Source organism: Taeniopygia guttata, chromosome 1 (genome assembly GCF_048771995.1).
Source record: "Taeniopygia guttata chromosome 1, bTaeGut7.mat, whole genome shotgun sequence".
In the NCBI taxonomy this organism is placed as follows: Eukaryota; Metazoa; Chordata; class Aves; order Passeriformes; family Estrildidae; genus Taeniopygia; species Taeniopygia guttata.
Genome location: NC_133024.1, coordinates 32,017,127 through 32,035,342, shown reverse-complemented (window position 1 = coordinate 32,035,342; position 18,216 = coordinate 32,017,127). Strand labels below are relative to the sequence as shown.

The window sequence follows — 18,216 nt, the reverse complement described above, 5'->3', positions numbered from 1 at the left end:
GCTTGTCCTTGCTTCCCCATGCAGTTAAGCCTCCTGCAGTGGCTCTCACTTTTAGCCACACGTGCAGCAGGTGATGTCTGTATCAACATTTTTTGCTGCTGAACCACCTGGGTCATCTTATTTTCTGTTCTCTGTCTTGAGCTTTGTCTACTTCATTTAACTACAGGGTGATAAGGCTGCAGGATGTGTCTTATTGTAGCTGCTCCCAAGACAGATCCAGACAAGCCAATGTGGTTATGTGACACTGGGAAATTTGTCAGCTGTGATGCTGCAATGAGATACTGAAATTCAGTGTCCCTGGTCTGTCACTGCCTCCTTTTCTGCAGGTTCCATGCTGGCTATCAGGAAATGCAGGCTTGGGAATTTAGTTGGTGGTGTAGAGATTTTTCTTGTGCTGAAATATAGCAATTCCTTCCCAGGAACTGCCTCTGAATTTTCCTCCTATTTTGTGTCCCAATAACATGTTTGCAAATATGTGTCTGCAGAAAAAGCTTCTATTCGTTTAATTAAAAATACAGATAAAGTAGCAGCTCTATGAAATGTCAGCACTCCCTCCTGAAAATAAGCTCCTCTTAGCATCGGTCATGTTTATAATTTCCTTCACACTAGAAAAATGCCCTGAATTAGGTCCCTCTTACGCTCAGCAATGAGAATAAAACATAACCCTTGACCTGAAAAAAAGACGATTTTTGCAGGCTGAATAACTAAAAGGCAAAAGAGTCCGAAATGAGCAGAAAAATAATATTTTCAAATGTCACATTAGATTTACAACGTTAGTACTTCTCATTCTTGCTCAGTCTTTGTTGACTCTGCCTTTCTTTTGTTTGTCCAGGGTTATGTTCTGTTGTGTGCACTCAGATGATCCAGGGTTTGGAGGGAATGCTGAAATCCATAGAGTTATTTTAAGACACAAATTCATGATGGTTAATGGAAAAGAAGACTTGGGCTCCAGTTATAACCCAGTTTTGTTCTCGAGATGGCCCTGTTGTATGGCTGTGTCAATGTCACATTTGTTAAATAACACTTCTACATTTGAAGTGGTTTAAATAAATTAATGCCCAAAGAAAGGTAAAAAGACCAAAACAAAACCAAAACCCAAACCAGATTAAAATAACATGAGTAACATTGAGTAAGTAAGAAAAATAAAATAAAATAAAATAAAATAAAATAAAATAAAATAAAATAAAATAAAATAAAATAAAATAAAATAAAATAAAATAAAATAAAATAAAAAAATAAAATAAAATAAAATAAAATAAAATAAATACAGAAAAGCCTATTATTGCTACCCAGTACTCAGAGCAGGAGTTACCATTTTTCTCTCCCATCTCAAATTAGCTGGTATCAATAGAAACATAATAATATTCAGTATTCATTAGAGATACTGAAACAAATACCTTTTCGTTTTATTCACACAGCATGAATTTATACATAAAGCTTGCTAATAACTGAAGATTTTTTTCCTATTAGTGATGTTAGCACTGAATATAATCATTAACTTTATTTTCAAAAAATGGAAAAAATAAGTTGAGGATAAGCTGATGCATTGGTTCATTCAGAACTAAGCATAGCACTATGGTTTTATTATTACCTGAGATATTACTGTAGTTGATTTTTCTGCAAGATCCTGTAGTGTAATAATCCTGAGTTTGCTGGGTTTACACCCTTTCACTCACCTTCCCGACTATAAAATATCTCTAATGACTCTTAGAGTTATTTTTGTGAAGTGTTTAGTGTTATATACTTGGGTATATAGTGATGAGAAGCAGTAATTAAAAAGGGGTAATAGGAACAGAACATAGGGCTTCGATTAAAATAATTTCACAATAAAAATAAAAAGTTTTGCCACTGATTGCTTTACAACTAATCCTTCAGGAAATATATGCAGTTGAAAAAATATAAATCTCTGAGTTGAAAATTCAACCTTATTAAATATGATTATGTCAGACTCAGAGTATTGTTTTGGTTTTTTTGGGTTTTTTTGGTTTTTTTTCTCACAGTGATAGCATGGTTAGCCCTGTAAAATGTGTGGCATTAATCAAAAAGTCTTTTCTGAACCATGTAATATTGCAAGTGGCATCTTGACTCCACTAATTACTCAGAACAGAAAAATAAGGAATTGTCAAAAATAAGGAGAGCCAGAGTAATGTGTACTGCTTGCTTTTACCAATCTTTTTAGGAAATAGGGATTGTCATTTTAGTTGTATCTTTTTCTGAGTACATCGACTGTGCTGAATAAATAATAAAACAATTACAAAGACCAAGCATCTAAAACATGAGAGAGAGCAGAAATAATGAGGAAAGAAAAGGAGGGATTGTTGTTACTCAGTTAGATTTAATACCTCATGGGAATTGTGATCTTTTAGGGGTTTCCTTTATGCAAAGTGAAGTGTAAATCTTTGATTTAGGCCACCAAACTATTATTTTCCTAGTCCTGTGTATTCAGAGGAGTGAATGAGCTAAATTGATGTGAAGTCGAGCTAAATGTTTGTGAAATTCCATTTGTACCTAATGAGAGAGAAAGTTCATGTTTGAGAGAGAGCAGAGGATGTAGGCTCCAAAACATGATGGGAAAAGGCAGAATTGTGTTCTATTCTGCTTCATACCCTGCCTTTATCACTGCACGATCTGAGTGCTTTCCAGCAGAACATTTAAGCACTATGACTAACAACTGTCACATCAAGAACTGTTCTCCCTATCACTTTTCCCATCACCACTCCCCTTGAAAAGTGGGAGCACTTGATGTGCAGGAGACAGTTTAATTTTGGAAGGTTTGGGGAGAGGATGTTGTGTCTTTTTGTTTCTCTTTCTTTTTCTCCTTTCCCTCTTTCTTTCTTTTCTTTCTCTCTTTCTTTTCCTCTTTCTTTCTCTCTTTCTCTCTTTCTTTTTCTCTTTTTCTCTTTTTTTCTCTCTTTCTCTCTCCCTTTCCTTTCCTTTTTTCCTTTCCTTTCCTTTCCTTTCCTTTCCTTTCCTTTCCTTTCCTTTCCTTTCCTTTCCTTTCCTTTCCTTTCCTTTCCTTTCCTTTCCTTTCCTTTCCTTTCCTTTCCTTTCCTTTCCTTTCCTTTCTTTCCTTTCCTTTCCTTTCTCCTTTCCTTTCCTTTCCTTTCCTTTCCTTTCCTTTCCTTTCCTTTCCTTTTCCTTTCCTTTCCTTTCCTTTCCTTTCCTTTCCTTTCCTTTCCTTTCCTTTCCTTTCCTTTCCTTTCCTTTCCTTTCCTTTCCTTTCCTTTCCTTTCCTTTCCTTTCCTTTCCTTTCCTTTCCTTTCCTTTCCTTTCCTTTCCTTTCCTTTCCTTTCCTTTCCTTTCCTTTCCTTTCCTTTCCTTTCCTTTCCTTTCCTTTCCTTTCCTTTCCTTTCCTTTCCTTTCCTTTCCTTTCCTTTCCTTTCCTTTCCTTTCCTTTCCTTTCCTTTCCTTTCCTTTCCTTTCCTTTCCTTTCCTTTCCTTTCCTTTCCTTTCCTTTCCTTTCCCTTTCTCCTAAAGATAAGAGGTTTCTCTGTGAACTTTGAGGCAAAGTGACAGATCTTGAGTCTGATCCAGGATTCTGTGGAGCAGTGCTAACCACAGATTGAATCACAGAAGTGCTACAATCCTGAAAATCCCATTGGTAATGTTGTGCATGGAATCTGGGGAGACTCCAAGGATGGGTCCAAACTTTGATGAGTCCTAAAGTCCCATGCCAGTGAGGAGGAGTTTTACAGCATGAGGAAGAGACTGAGGATTTCACAATTTGGCTTTGCTAATGATAACACTGATAAAACTCAAAGGTTTGTAGATGTTGATTCTGTTAAACTCTATTCTCTGCAGATGACAGTGCTGATGTTTATTTGAATTGCATTTGCATTCATGAATTTCTTTCTCATTTTAATGCTCAGATAACTGGGAGCAGGACCAGTACATCTGGGTTTTAGATTTTCCCTGAAATGGTGGTTGCTGAGATTTGTGTTGTTAATTTTTAAAAGAGAACTAAATATACTCAGTCAGGATGTAAAAGATAAAATTATCAATCCCAGTTATTTTTTAACCTTCTTTTATTTCAGAATTAACATCTTGAATTGGAGATATTCCTCACTAAGACATGTCACCTGTTTGAATTTCACTTGATTCCTCTCAGTTTCCTTTTGCAGATCTGTTAGAACTTTTCTACTGACCAACCCCATTGTGGTTTGTGGACTGGTTTTGAAAATCAGTTCACTGTCTAAATTAAGATCTGCTCAGAGATTTCACGGGCAAGAAATTCACTGTAATGATTCTTTAAATTTCTGCTGTATGGTTTTTTTTTATTTAATTTGTACCTCCAAAGTGATGGCTTCATGTGAAACCTAAGCTTTCAGATATGTATAAAAGGAAATTTGAAAATATAACCTCAGTGAAGCCTTTTAATATCTATTTGATATGTTCAGGAGGGTAATTAATCATTTTAGAACAGTCAGAGTTTCAGAATATTCCAAATACTGCAGATATTTGAATCATTTATAAAGAGGAGGATGCAGCTTCCCCTCTCCTCTTCCAGGACTACCAGGAAGGTTTGGGAATGAATAAGGCAGAAAGAGTAGGCGATGGTATTGGCACAGCAAAAGAGGCTTGTGTTGGATGCAGGCAGGTCCCCAGGGTGTCTCCCATGGTTCTGGTCCTTCAACTCCTTCCTGGGTATGTGACTTAGTATTACTGATAGCAGGTTTAAAATGTGTTACAGTGAAGAATGGAAAATTAATTGACATACTGAATGAGGAAGACTCAGGGTTGATGGAGGGAAGAAGACTTTATAGTGAGCTGGCAGATAGTAGGCTAAAGAAGCACAGAATAATTTCTCACTGGGCATTTTGGATGGAGGGGGAAAGGTGGCTACACCCGCTGGCAGCTTTTTGTGATTTAGTCCCAGCTGGTTCTTCTAGTGAGGCTCCCAAAGAGACTAGAAAGCTGGCCCTGCTCACTTGAAAGTGTTGTGATTTGGCTGACATGCTCAAAGTCAAAAGAGGCTGTTCAAAAAGCAAAATTTTGGAGGCTAACACAGAAAATTTTAATAACTTCCAGGGTAAATCTCACGGCTTTGGCAGCTCAGCTCATCAGTTCTGGTGTCCTTGAGATTGGTATTCTTCCTGCCCTGGAAAAGCTTAAATACATACTCACTGCTGTGCTCTGAATAAGCCCTACAAACATTATACCATGTATAGACTTAAAAATGTCTGTGAGTCTTTGTAGAAATGATGTCTTTTAAATATAACATCTTTAACAGAGGTGCAGAAATTCAAATGAGATAATTTATTTATATGTTTATATTGACAGAAAATGGAAGAAAAAAATTAATTTCAAATCATATTTTTCTACTATTTCAGTTGTGACACAGTCCCTGTCCATGGTAAGGACATTGATCCTAGATGATCTTTAAGATCCCTTCCAACCCAAACCATCTTATGATTTTATGATTTTGTGATTATTTTTTATATAGAATTTTTCTATCCATGGTTGTGTCCTACTCTTGTGAAACCAATGTAGTAGAATCAGGGCTCATCCTCCTTTGAAAAAGTAGTAACCATGTTTCATTGCCTGTGTGGTTGCCACTCAACTAGCACCTTTCCAACTTGTCTCCTGGCACTTCCACTTCACTTTTAGTCCCTCTTAGTTCTGTCCAAGCTGCTGCAAATAAAGCCATCATCATATCTGTCTGGTAGTGGCTATCCCCTTTCTTCTCCCTCCTTTTTTCACCTTTATTATCACCTGCAGGATCCAGTTGTTTGAAGTACATTGTTCATGAGCCCACCTAAACCTCCCTGGCAGCATCTCGCTTCAGCTCATGTTATTTCGTGTGTGCTGTCTCTTGCATCTTGTTTCATTCTCGTCTCAGAGCAAGCTTCAAGCACTGCATCTCCCTCTCCTCTTTCATTTATTTGCTTTCAGGCTTGCTGCTCCCTCCCTCTTAGCAATCCTCCCACAGACACTGTTGATGTAGTAATAATTCACTAGTGCAAAAGGTGACTATATTTTATTATAATATATGCTATATCTATTATATATTGCATTATTAACAAGAAACAAAAATCAAAACGCGCAATTATGGACTTAAATATTTTACATGTTATAAATTGAAGATTAAAAAATACTAAGGATGACAGCATAATTAAATCAAACCTGTGATCTCTCATTTCCTTTACTCTTTCCTCTCCCATTTCTCCAAGAACCACTCAGCCCTGCTCCTTCATGGCAAGGCAGAACTCCGTACAAGATCAATACCAATATGCATGGGGGAGATGCTGCAAGAGGACAATCAAAAACACAGTGTCAAGCCCTACGCTCTAGAATTTGGAAACTGATCTATAAGGACACTCCTTTTTACATCCTAGGAAAATTCTGAGCGTGCCTTCTCACTTAAAGCGCCCAGATTTCTGTTGAATAAGAGTCATTGCTTGTCCATCTGTTTGCTTTTTTTTTAATTAGTAAGACTGACAAGAAGCTGCCTGCCACATTTTTTGTTGAATTTATTCTATTTATCATGGGTTGGCTGCAAAGCAACTCCCTGCTTTAGTCAGATGGAGAGACCTGGCAGATGGGACATCTTTCAAGTCATTTTTACATGTGTCTGAGAGTATATGTGGTCAGAATAACCTTCACTGTGTCACTTTTATTTAAACACTTTTTTTTTCCACCTTTGACTGTAATATATTGAAAATAATACAACTTAAAAATATTCTGCAAATACAAACTCATTTTCATAGCCTTGATGCCTTTTAAATATGTCATCAAAGTTTATTTTGCTAGCAATAAAACCATAAAATGTGATAATTTATGGAAGCAGCAGTGTCAGTGTATGAAATTAAGGAATATGTGGTGAATGGTATCAACAAGAGAACCAAGTCGTAGCAAACATCCCAATTTTTATTATTTGGAACCCTGTCAGGCTCTGCCCTAAGGCTCTGACACAGCAGCTGTAGCTACTTAGTAATGCTGAGAATGACCAGTCTGCCCAGAGGCTTTCATTTTACATTCCCCTCTATGGGTAGATTATTCTTTTCCTTTATGCAAGACATTTGTTGTAATGAAGTTTTCCACTTGACTCCACCTAGTTTTATGTCCTTGGTGAGGAGCACAGGGTGGTTTGCAATTGTGATCTTTCCCCATCCTCCTTTACTGACAGCCTAGACTTCTGTAAATTGCACACAGTCCTTCCAGGCTGCTGACAGAAGCAGAAGGATCCATTGGATACCTACAAAATGCATGAATGTGATATTGTAGGCATGTACACATCTACTCACAGTGCCACAGCAGGTCTGTACATGCATGTTCTATTAAAAGGAATAAACATAGTAATTACTTGTAAAATACATAGTGGGGATCAGAAGCAGAGCACCTTTTCCATTCAGAACCAGCTGTGAAAGAATGCAAACCCCAATCTGTTTATTTGACTGAGCAGAAAACTAATAGGTTATCATTTTTTTTCAACTGCAGATATAGGTAAAAGCCACTGAGATAAAGATTGTATTACCTGGAGTTGCTGAGAGGAATCTCATTGCAGCTGACCTGGAATTCCCAGGGTGATTTGTCCACTGGGAAGTCAGAATCTTTTGTGCTCTTTTCACCTTATAAAATCATACAGTATTTCACTTATATCTGGTGGCTTCTGGATGAAAAAAAAAAAAAACAAAAAAACATTAGCATATCTCTTCACTCTTGAAAGTGTTTCCACTGATTGTCTCCAAAGCCTGTTTGCAGTATTTGGAACTCCTATTGCAGGTCCTACATATACAATGTCAGCCCTTTTTTTGCTATACTGTTCTTAGAAAATACTCATCACTGTTAAATCTGGTTTAAACAAATCAAAACAAGGAAACAAAAATCTAATCAAATTAATTACTGAGGATAAGCTAAAGTAGATAAGGATTTTTTGCATAGTATACCTATTATGCCATATCAAAATATTTTATTCATACTTAGAGAGTTGTATAAGCTTTTGTCTGAGCATTTTCCTTCTATCCAACAAGAAAAAAGGATCATACATTGCTATTTGTGAAACTGGGTTTTGTCACAATGGATGAATGAAGTAACAAATTATTTTAAGATTACTAATAGATACAGGTAGAAAAAAAAACAAAGTAAAAAAAATTTAATTACGTGTATACATATACATATTTATACACTTGTGCATACACATACACATATACATACATAAGATAAATATATAGTTGCTTTTTGTCTTTCAAACAAATAGTGGAGAAAAAAAAAGTTGTACTTGAAATATTTCTGATAATATTTAAAACTCCATAACTGCTAACATCCAAAATTGTTGAGAGTAGCTATGATGTTCGAGGAAAGTTTTAGCTATATTTACATTCAGTCAAGGACTTCTTAGATTCTCACATCATCCCAGTTGTGGGGAGTCCGCAGGGGGCACAAGCAGCTGGGAGGAGACTCAGCTGAGACAACTGGCTCCAGCTAGCTAAAGAGATGTGATGACTGTTTTCCCAGGGAAGTGATGGAGTCATCATCCCTGGAGGGACTTAAAAAACCTGTAGATGTGGCACTTGGGGACATGGTCTAGTGGTGGGCTTGGCGGTGTAGGGTTAATCATAGGACTCAGTGATCTGACAAGTCCTTTTCAACTGAACAATTATATGATTCTAAACCTGGATTTGTTTGGGGTACATCAGCCCATAAGTATAATGGTATTATAAAACTGACGTGACCTTTTTGCTTTCAAAAGTTCATTCTGTAAAAGTAGCTTGAGATGCACTTTCTTCAAGACTACAAAAACAAGCTGAATGTAGCAGATACTTAACATATTTCTAATCATCACTTTTTAGAGATTAAAGATGAAAATTGTATTATTTGAAAATGTGTTATCTGCTATGGTTAAACAATACATTTTCAAGATGAACTAATCTTTGTTGATGCTTAATGGATGATGATTTAAAAAGTCATCAACACATCAGGCAGTTTTCTGGATAGATTGTTTTTCTAGTGTGGGCTGAATCATTAAGTATAAACCATTCTGTATCCAAGCAGAAGAAAAAGGATGGGAATTGTAATTTTTACAGATGCAAAACAGCTGTGAATAAGAATCTATATGATCCTCTGCCCTCACTTTCCAGCAAGCAGTGTGGAGACATGGGGCAGTAACCTGGCATGTGGGGAGTGGGAGGGCTGAGCATCTCTTCCCTAAGCCAGTGGAACATGGGAGAGCTCCAACCAAGGCACCAGGACAGGCAACTGCTGCTGCACACAGACAGCAAAGGTGGCGTTAGAATGTGGCACAAGCCCCTTGGCTTTTGCCCAGTTCAGAAGTCTCTCACCATTGCAGGAGAATCAGGGACAGATCAGGAATAGCTGTTTTCTTGGATTATCACCTGGATGTGTCTGGGGTCAAGGACTTGGAGAAAATCCAGTTTAGTGTTGGGGAATGGATGGGCTGCCAGAGCTTCAGGAGCAGGAAGGACATGCTCAGTGCCTTCCATCTACATCCTTCGGTGACATAGCTGTCCACAGGAGACCTCATGCTCTGGTAGATCTCTCCTTCAATTTTGTGTTATTCAGTAGCACTGCACTTTAGTAAGTTCTGTGTCAATTTAACAACCTTTGCCTGTGTGTGTTTTGTTTTTCAAATGAATGTGCTGCAGCTCAGTCTTGAATTAAACAGTTTAACTGATGAAGGGCTACCATGAAATCTTGATACATTCTAATCATGCTACTGTTTCAGTACTAATTTATCTGGTTTCTGCTTCCAAACATGGGCTGGTACAATTTGTTTGGTTTTATTTGTTCTAAATAAGCTCTTTACAACTGCCTGAAAGGAGGTTCAAGCAAGATGGGTGTCAATTTCTTCTTCCAATAAACAACAGGAAAAGAGGAAAAGTCTTTCATTTGTGCCAGGAAAGGTTTAGGTTGGATATTAGGAAAAACAACTTCACCAAAAGGTTTCTTAAGCACTGGAGCAAGTCTGACCAGGGAAGTTGTTAAGTCACCTGCCCTGGTGGTCATTTAAATTAAATGTATGTGTGGCACCTGGGGACACGTCTTAGAGGAGGCTTAGAGGGGATGGGTTAATGGGTCAACTTGGTCATCTTAAAGGTCTTTTCCAACTTAAATGTTTCTAGGATTCTGTGAGATTAAAGATCAACTTACAGTCAGAAAGCTCCTCCATCTCTCAATGCATATAACCGATGACCATGTCAGCTCTGCATCATCTATCATGGGGAAACTCTGATTGGGAAACTCTGATTCCCCTTAAAGGCATATTTCTCTATCCTAGATTATCCTTTTAAGATAATTCTCAAAATCTTGCTTTAACTAATATCTTTTTTGAAACTGTGATTACTGGGAACAGTCCAGGGAAAAAAACTCATAAGTCCTATCAACTTAATGACTAAGCATACAAAGATTTTATTTGCATTCTTTCTTATAGCAACTCATAGTTTGTCCTAATTTTTTTCCAGTTGGTTATCCACAAAGAAGCTTTAGATCTTGCTGTCCATAGCCTCTCCCTGCCTTTTAAGTATGGTCTGTATGTCTGGTTTCTATGTGCCAGGATTTTGTGTTAGTCTGAATTAAAATGCAATTTTTATTAAATGAATAGCTCTTAACAAAATAATGACAAGGGTCAGGATACCTGAGATGCTCCCTTTCTCCTAGTCTGCTAAATTTTATCCCTATTGAAACTGAGTGGGAGATGAGATTTAATGGTTTTTAGTAGCTGCTTAAATTTATTTCATTATGTTCAAATGAATGCTAAACTTCATTTCCTCTCCCGAAGATGATGTAATCAGGCTGTCAAGTCTACAACTTGATTTGATGGTAGATAGCCTTGAGTATTGTTAATGCAAATCGTTTAATATCACTCTGAGCCACAACCAACCTCATGAAAAAAAAAAAAATATTCACTGGCTATAATGTCAGGAAAACAAACAGAGCTGGCCTCCTTATTGATAATTTGGAGGGGAAAAAAGAACAACACAAGAAGTCTTGCAGCTTGCCATAAATTTCTCATTTGTACTGTTTGAAGGTTGCATTTCTTTTCCTTTTACAAAAGTGTAAGCGTGATCTGTTAAAACTTCACTCAAACTTCCTTTTACACATATTTATCTTTTGAGGAAGGATTTTCTTCACGATAAAAATGTTATCCAGAAGAAACATAGTTACATACATTCAACAAATTTACAAGGTGATATGGTTAATATGGATTTTACTACCAGAGGTCTTGCCGAGGGCCATACATTTTCTCCCTGATTATGTGATTTCCCCTTTGTTCAGCATGCCCCAGTCCATTCTTCCTTCTGGTCTCTGTAGCTCGTTTCTCATGCTGGTGGGCTGCAGTGGGAGCTCCCATTTTTGGCAATATAAAACCTGTCACAAACCATGTGCTCAGTACTTTCCTGCTCTATGGATTGGCTGTTCAAGCTGGCACCTGAGTCTAGCAGGATGTCAGGATCTTTTCTCCTCAGTGCATCCCAGTTTTTGCATAGCTAGAGTTTTCAGGAGAAAATCCCATCTTTGCTCACGCTGCAGCCAGTCCTTGCCTTCAGACACAGAGGAACTTAGGATAATGCACCAGTTTCCAGAAGACCAGGATAGACACTATGGCTGGTCATTATTTTAAGTCTTCTCCTACCTGTTGTGTGAAGGTTTCACCAGCACGTGCAGGACTTTTTCCTGGGAGTGTTTGGAGAGTGTAGATGCTGTGATGGATCCAGTAGGACATGTAGGTAGTGGAGAGTGGGGTTAAGGACTTTCCAGTTTTAGAGAATCACACCTAGAGAAGACCACACCAGGTTTAGAAAAGATTATGGTGTATCCCTGATGTAAACATTGCAGTAAGTCTATATTTTTTGGCTGATGTGAAACAGAGAGAGGTCTACAGCAGTACAGCAGCTCTGCTGACTTGGCGTGGGGTCTGTTACCTTTTCAGACTCTAAATGCTGAATCATCACTCTTGCTTGGGGACTGCTTCCATGCAAACCAAACAGATGGACTGCATTGGGATCCATCTGGAGACAGCTATCTCTTTTTTCCTATAGAATATTGTCTGTAGATTCTTGCAATTCATTTTTTCCGTTCTCACTTACTACTTTTTTATGCCTGACCATTTTTCTCTTCCTCACGCATTTGGCATCACATCTGGAAAGAGCTGCCTGACACACACAATATCCAGCCCCTCCACAAAGAGTAAAGGGAAGGCCAACTGCTAAAAGGGGGAGGATGCATACAAAATGAGCTCAGCATATTTTATATTGTACTTAAAGCTATTAAAGTATTTCTGTATCCAACACCAACATTCCCTATCTTTTGTAGCAGCTTCAGAGTCAGAAGAAAATCAGAGGTTTTACTTACAGATGGCTTTGCTTACAGATGCCCTCTTCTCAAGTCCATAAATGCCTTATTGACATCAACATGGTCTCCCTGCTCTCAGTGTTTTTCTGAACGGTATAAATAAGGATCAGTGCTGAGAAAGGTTGTGTATCTTTCATAGTCATTGACTCCTATTGAACCAAGAGCCCTTGGGTCATTGCAGGATCTAGTTATTCACTGATCATTAAACTGATAACAACTGTCTCTTCTTAGAATTGGTAATTTTTCTTGTAGTGCTGGCCCTCCAGTCAAAAAAACCAAAACTAACAGCAACAATAAAGAAAACAGCAAAACAAACCCAAAACTCAAATGAGGAAAAAATAAAGATAATTAATATCACTGGAAAGAAATATTGAATTATTTCCTTCCTGTGAGTCCTCATTATTCATAATTTAAATATTTGGATAGGAGTACATAAACAGTGAATAATAGGACAGCAAAAGATGAGAACTGTTGTGGGACTTTTTCTCTGAACATGTCAGAAGATTAGATACTATGCATCTTACTGTTCAATAGATATTAAATTCAACTCCATGCATGAAAGACAGACTTTCCATTAATGAACAAGAAGACACAAGCCTCTAAAATATCAAAAAGTCATCCCTCTTTTTTTGCTGAGTCCTGTAGCAGAGTGTAGTTGCTGGTAGTTCCTAGTTACATGGTTTTGCTCTGAAGATTTGATGGGGAAAGTATTGGGGAACAGGACATTGTTTTCAAAAACCTCTTGTCTTGGATGGACTCAGGGTAGAGGGTTTTGATATGCAATAAAGATAAAAAACTGGAACCTTGAACTTACAGAATCACAGGAAAATTTCTCAAGGCCTTATCCAGGTTCATCTCCCAGGACTAGGAAATCTCAATTTCCAGTCTTCTCAACTACTAATACATCTTTCATAAGAAAAGTTAGTTAAAACTATAAAAACCTTATTCTGTTCTATTGGCTTGTTCCATCCATTTCCGTTTCATCATTTGCCTGTTATAAATTCTGATATTTTAGAAATGTTAACTTATATTTTTTCCATTCTAACTTATTTATATACTGTGCAGTGTCTAAATACTCATTTTTATCTTCTTTTTTTTGCACATTTTGAACATTTGCTATTGATCTGCACATCTTTGTCCTTCATCAAGCAAAACTGAAAACCTCCCATAAAATTCACCAAGACCCAACTTAGTGCCTTAGTCACATTTTCCTAAGGTTTCAGAGACTCTTTCCTCACAGATCAGTCCTCCTACTTCTTTAATTGCTTGAGCCAATGCCTCTGAAGTGCCTCCATCTCTGTGTGATTATGAGATGTTTCCACCAAGCACCTTTGCAGAGGTTATGTCACCAGCACTAGGCACTAAGAGGAGGTTGCAACCACCTTATGCAGAAACATGATGGTGATTCTTCTCATGCACTCTGGCTGGGGGGAGTTGCGTTTTGTTTGAATTTTTTCCCCCCTTTATGTATCAATTGTAAATTTATGTTCAATTTACAGCCTAGAAATGAGCAAGAGACACAAGCACCTTTTCAGCAGCTGTAACCTGCTATCTAAGGTGATGATGTTTGATTTCAGTGTTAATTATTTTGCTTCAAAATGTCACTTGAGCTGCAGGATTAGAACTGCAGGTTGCCCTCAGCTTTCTGGTCATCATTTTGAGAACCTGGCTGAAACACCTCACAGGGTGAAGATCACCACTTTCTGCCCATGTTGATGCTTGTATCTGCTTGTGTGGTTTTTCATAAATGTTTGACCCACTATTTGACCTAGGTGACAAGTACAGATCATGTCTGAAAAAAATTCTTCATAAATTTTAAGGCCAGAAGGGAATACTATGTTCATCTAATCTGGCATCCCACGAGCAAAAGGCCATGGAGTTTGACAGGTAACTTCCATCTTCCAATTTAGCTGAAATATGTATTTTACAAAGTCTTGTACCAGAAATTTGCAGTCGTAGGAATTCTGCCTTATCTCCAGTTACGTTATCCCAATGACTAATTGCCCTAACTGTCCCCTCTCCGGAAAAAAAAAAAAAAAAAATTATGCAGCATATCCAGAGTCAATTAATTCAGTTTTAGAGTCCAGTCATTAGATCTTCTTGTTACTTGAGCAATTAGATTGCTATAATAAATCTCTTATCTGTGTAAGCAACTGCACTTGCAAAAATAATTACAAATTCAGAAACTTAGATATATTGTCTGCAGATGTTTGTTAAGGAAGAAAAAGAATATTTAAACTTAGGGCAAAAAAGTAAATATTAACTTACTGATCTGTTTGTGGAAAATACATTTTCCCCATAAGACTATTAAAAGGATTGGATAAATTGCTTATCATAAATAATTGGAGAAGGCTGACTAATGGACCAAATTTCCTTTGGCATTTCTGTCTTTTTACTTCTTTTGGAAGATACTACTTCAGAACTTTGGGGGGCTATTTATGGTGCTTTGTTGTTTTGGTTTTTTTTTTATTTTCCCTCAGATATAATTTATTCCATTATGACTGTCCAGTGAAAGTGTTTTTGTTCTGAAAAGAAGCTGTGAAAGAGAAAAAGAAAACAAATGTTAATTTCTGTTCACATAAACTAATGGTATCCATAAGTAAATTGGAATAGAAAGTAATTCATAAGTTCAGCAGGGGTCTGGTTTTCTGTCACTGTAGAATGTAATTAAAACAGAGCTTCCATAGATATCAATCTGGAGTAATCAGAATGTTCCATCTGTTACTTCATCCATCTTGACTGGTTCCAGAGCTGTGGTATCTAGCTTCTTCCAAGGCAACTGTTTCTTGACTAAAGCAAGCTGCCCAAGCAGTGGCCATTTCAGTTCAAATGCAGGTTACACAAAAATTATCATTTACCTTGAGATGGATTGTCAGGGTCTTTCCTGCCCTAAATGGGTTGAGTTTGTGCTGAGTGTGTTTCCTCACAGTATACAGTTTCTTAGTTTGTTCTAACTCTGTAAAGCCCCCCATGTTTTGGCACAAAGCAGAACTTCCAGCCTCTAAACTCCATGCCAGCATCCTGTGCACAGTCTGCCAAAAGGCAAATGATTGCTTGAAGACCAGCAAAGTGATGCAGATGCTGATCCAACTTTATGATTCCTTTGTGCAGGAGGGAGGATTGCTTTGGGTTCTCATCTGTAATAGCTCAAATACATGCCTTACAGCCCTGGGTGGAAACATAAATATGTGCTCCATTAATCAGAATGCCTAATTAGTTATGAGCCTCCATCCATTTGTGCACTGTCTAAAGAGGGCAAGAGTGAGCAGCCTGTCCTTAAGACCCCAGCACAGCACTTAAAATAGCAGGATACAAACCCATCAGGAACCCAGGGACAGGGTGAGGATTGCTGGAGAGACTGGTGGCACAGAAACCATCAAGATCATTTAGAGAACATAAAGACACAGCTCTGGTGCTATAATAAGATTAGGTGTCTGTTGTTTAGACATACCTGCAGTGAATCATTAACATTCCTTAGATAAAGCAGCATTAATTTGATCCCATCATGTTTGCCACCTTTCACCAGACCATGCAATTAGCATGGGATGAAGCACCAGGAAAGAATCTTTTATGAAAGCCTTATGAAAATTCTTAATGGGTGGGATTTAAACCAAATGGATTATAAGCCTTTATTAGCCGCTCACCTGTAAATCCTGATAACTTTCCTTTCTGTGAGTTTCCAGTGTAATATTTGCACACCCTGATTATAAATTTTGAGGAAATAGCTTATAACTGTGGTTAAAATGCAGCATTAAAGCAGTTAAACCATCTCCTTATTAGCATTAGAACTATAGACAAAACATATTATACTTGGCTAATAAATTTATTTTTTATGTAATGGAAATGCCATCAAAGCATAGTTAATCTGAATTGAATTAGATTATAATTGGAGCTCTTCTGCACAAGGAATGAAAATAATTCTTTATTGTTGCAAACTGACATTACAGCATTTGTTACTCCCTCCTCACTGGCCTTCCAAGTGGCAGCTGTAATATGTGTGCTCATCTCATGAGTTCTGCATACAATATTAGTGTGTCTCTGAGCATGGATCTCAGCAGTAAGACAGAGGAAAATGGATTGCTCTGGATGCAATTCATTACACCTTAGCCTTGCTCATTTAGAGGTAAATGTATTTGAGAAACAGACCTGTGCATAAATGTACTCGCTTTTTGTTCTCACTTCTGGCTGCATGTTCTAGTGTGAGCGGTATGAATCTGAGTTCTCAGGACTCAGAGGAAGAGTTAAAATCCTTTTTTACAATGTTAAGGAAAACAAAAAGTTATGGCAGCCACGTGAAGTCCTGTGTGACCCTATCACAGCATTTTTGTACCTAAAGTGTACAGGAAAGATAAGAGCAAAGGTTTTAGCAGGGACTGTTGCAACAGGACACAGGCTAAAGGATTTTACAAGAGGGTACCCTACAAGAGGGTCAGCTTAGATTAGATACAAAGAAGATATGTTTTACAAAGAAGGTGGTACTGCACTGGCACAGGTTACCCAGAGAGATGGTTGATGTCCCAGCCCTGGAAACATTCAAGGTCAGGCTGGAGGAGCAACCTGATGTAGTTGAAGATTTCCCTACTAATTGCAAAGGGCTTGGACTATATTTCCTTTAAAGGCCCAATGGTTTTCAGGATGAGTGTCAAATATTGTATCCCAGCATTTAACCATATACATCCACTTACTGACTGCTCATCCAAATAGTTGGAGTAATTCCCCCAAGAACTTATATGTGAAATTTACCTCTCTAGTGAACACAGCAGGATAAAGGGATGCTCATGTAAGGACTTCTGTGATTTTCCATCACCTACAGGACATAGGAAATATTTACAGACCATCATAATGCGCACATATCTGCTGTTACACTGCTGCACTTGTAGATTCACTGGAGAGAGGGGATGCAGTGAGAGCAGGGATGTGCACTGCTTTGCTAAGAGGAAATTTTTTGCATGTGTGTGTGGTGAGGACACGTATGTCATCAGCCACATGGCCCAAGGTCCTGTGTGCACTCTGGTCTCTGTTTTAGGTGGAGAGTTGGTGGCCGCAGCAAGAGGAAACCCAAAGCAAATAGCAAAAAGGGTAGATGTCCCCATTCAGGAAACAGGCATGCCTACCACAATGGCATTTAGGCACATTGAGGAAACAGTGTTAGGATTGCTACAAGCTTACCCTGTTACTAATATAACTCTTCCTCTAGTGTGGGTATGAGGTCTGGGAAAAGAGGAGAGCTGCAAGAGGGATTCTCTTTTTTCCTTCTTTTCTTTTACTCTTGTTTCCCTATGCTAAACCAAAACAAATGAACAAAATGCACTTCACCCACTCATAAAACCAATCAGTGCTGTAAACAAAGAGAAAGCAGGATATTAATAAAGTACAACTCAGCTGAGAGCAACAGGAGCATCCTCTGTAAGTCTGTCTGATTTGTGTCATCTATCCCAAATTTACAATGTGGTAATTTCTTGTTGCTTATAAACCATTAAAATTTGCAGCACAGTAAGCAGCTAATGTAATTTTGCCTGCAAGTGGTGTAATATCTGGGATCCGCAGGGAGACCAGCATACTCATGTCTTATCACTGCCTTCTGTGGTAGGTAAAAGTGCCCAGTGCTACTGGGCTTAGGCCCAGTGTGAGTTCGTTGAAGTTCATTACTGACAACCTGGGGCTCAGATCCACTTATCTGCAAGTTCTCATTTAGTTTGAATCATCATAGTATCAGAGCATCTTCCAGAAAACCATGTTAAGCAATCAGATTAGTACCCAGCACATCTGGTTTTATCTCTCTTTTCTATTTCTCTCCCTAACAGCAGCACAGGGCAAAGAGGCACTTTACAGAGAAAGATGACATTGCTACCCAAAAAAAAAGATACATCCCAAGCCAGACTGGACAAATGTTATTGATGTTTCAGA

General features: G+C 38.0%; 1 protein-coding gene across 42 annotated transcripts in view; it reads left to right on the top strand.

Annotated features, from left to right (window-relative positions):
• Positions 1-18,216, top strand: part of TENM4 (teneurin transmembrane protein 4) — a 1,535,912-nt gene that overhangs the window by 886,579 nt on the left and 631,117 nt on the right. The window contains exon 1 of one of the 42 annotated variants that reach the window (XM_072936984.1): positions 3,380-3,761. The exons of the other annotated variants lie outside the window; for them this stretch is intronic. The gene's annotated coding sequence lies outside the window, so the exon portion shown is untranslated. Of the gene's footprint in view, positions 1-3,379; positions 3,762-18,216 lie in introns of those variants that run through there. 42 annotated transcript variants of the gene reach the window in all.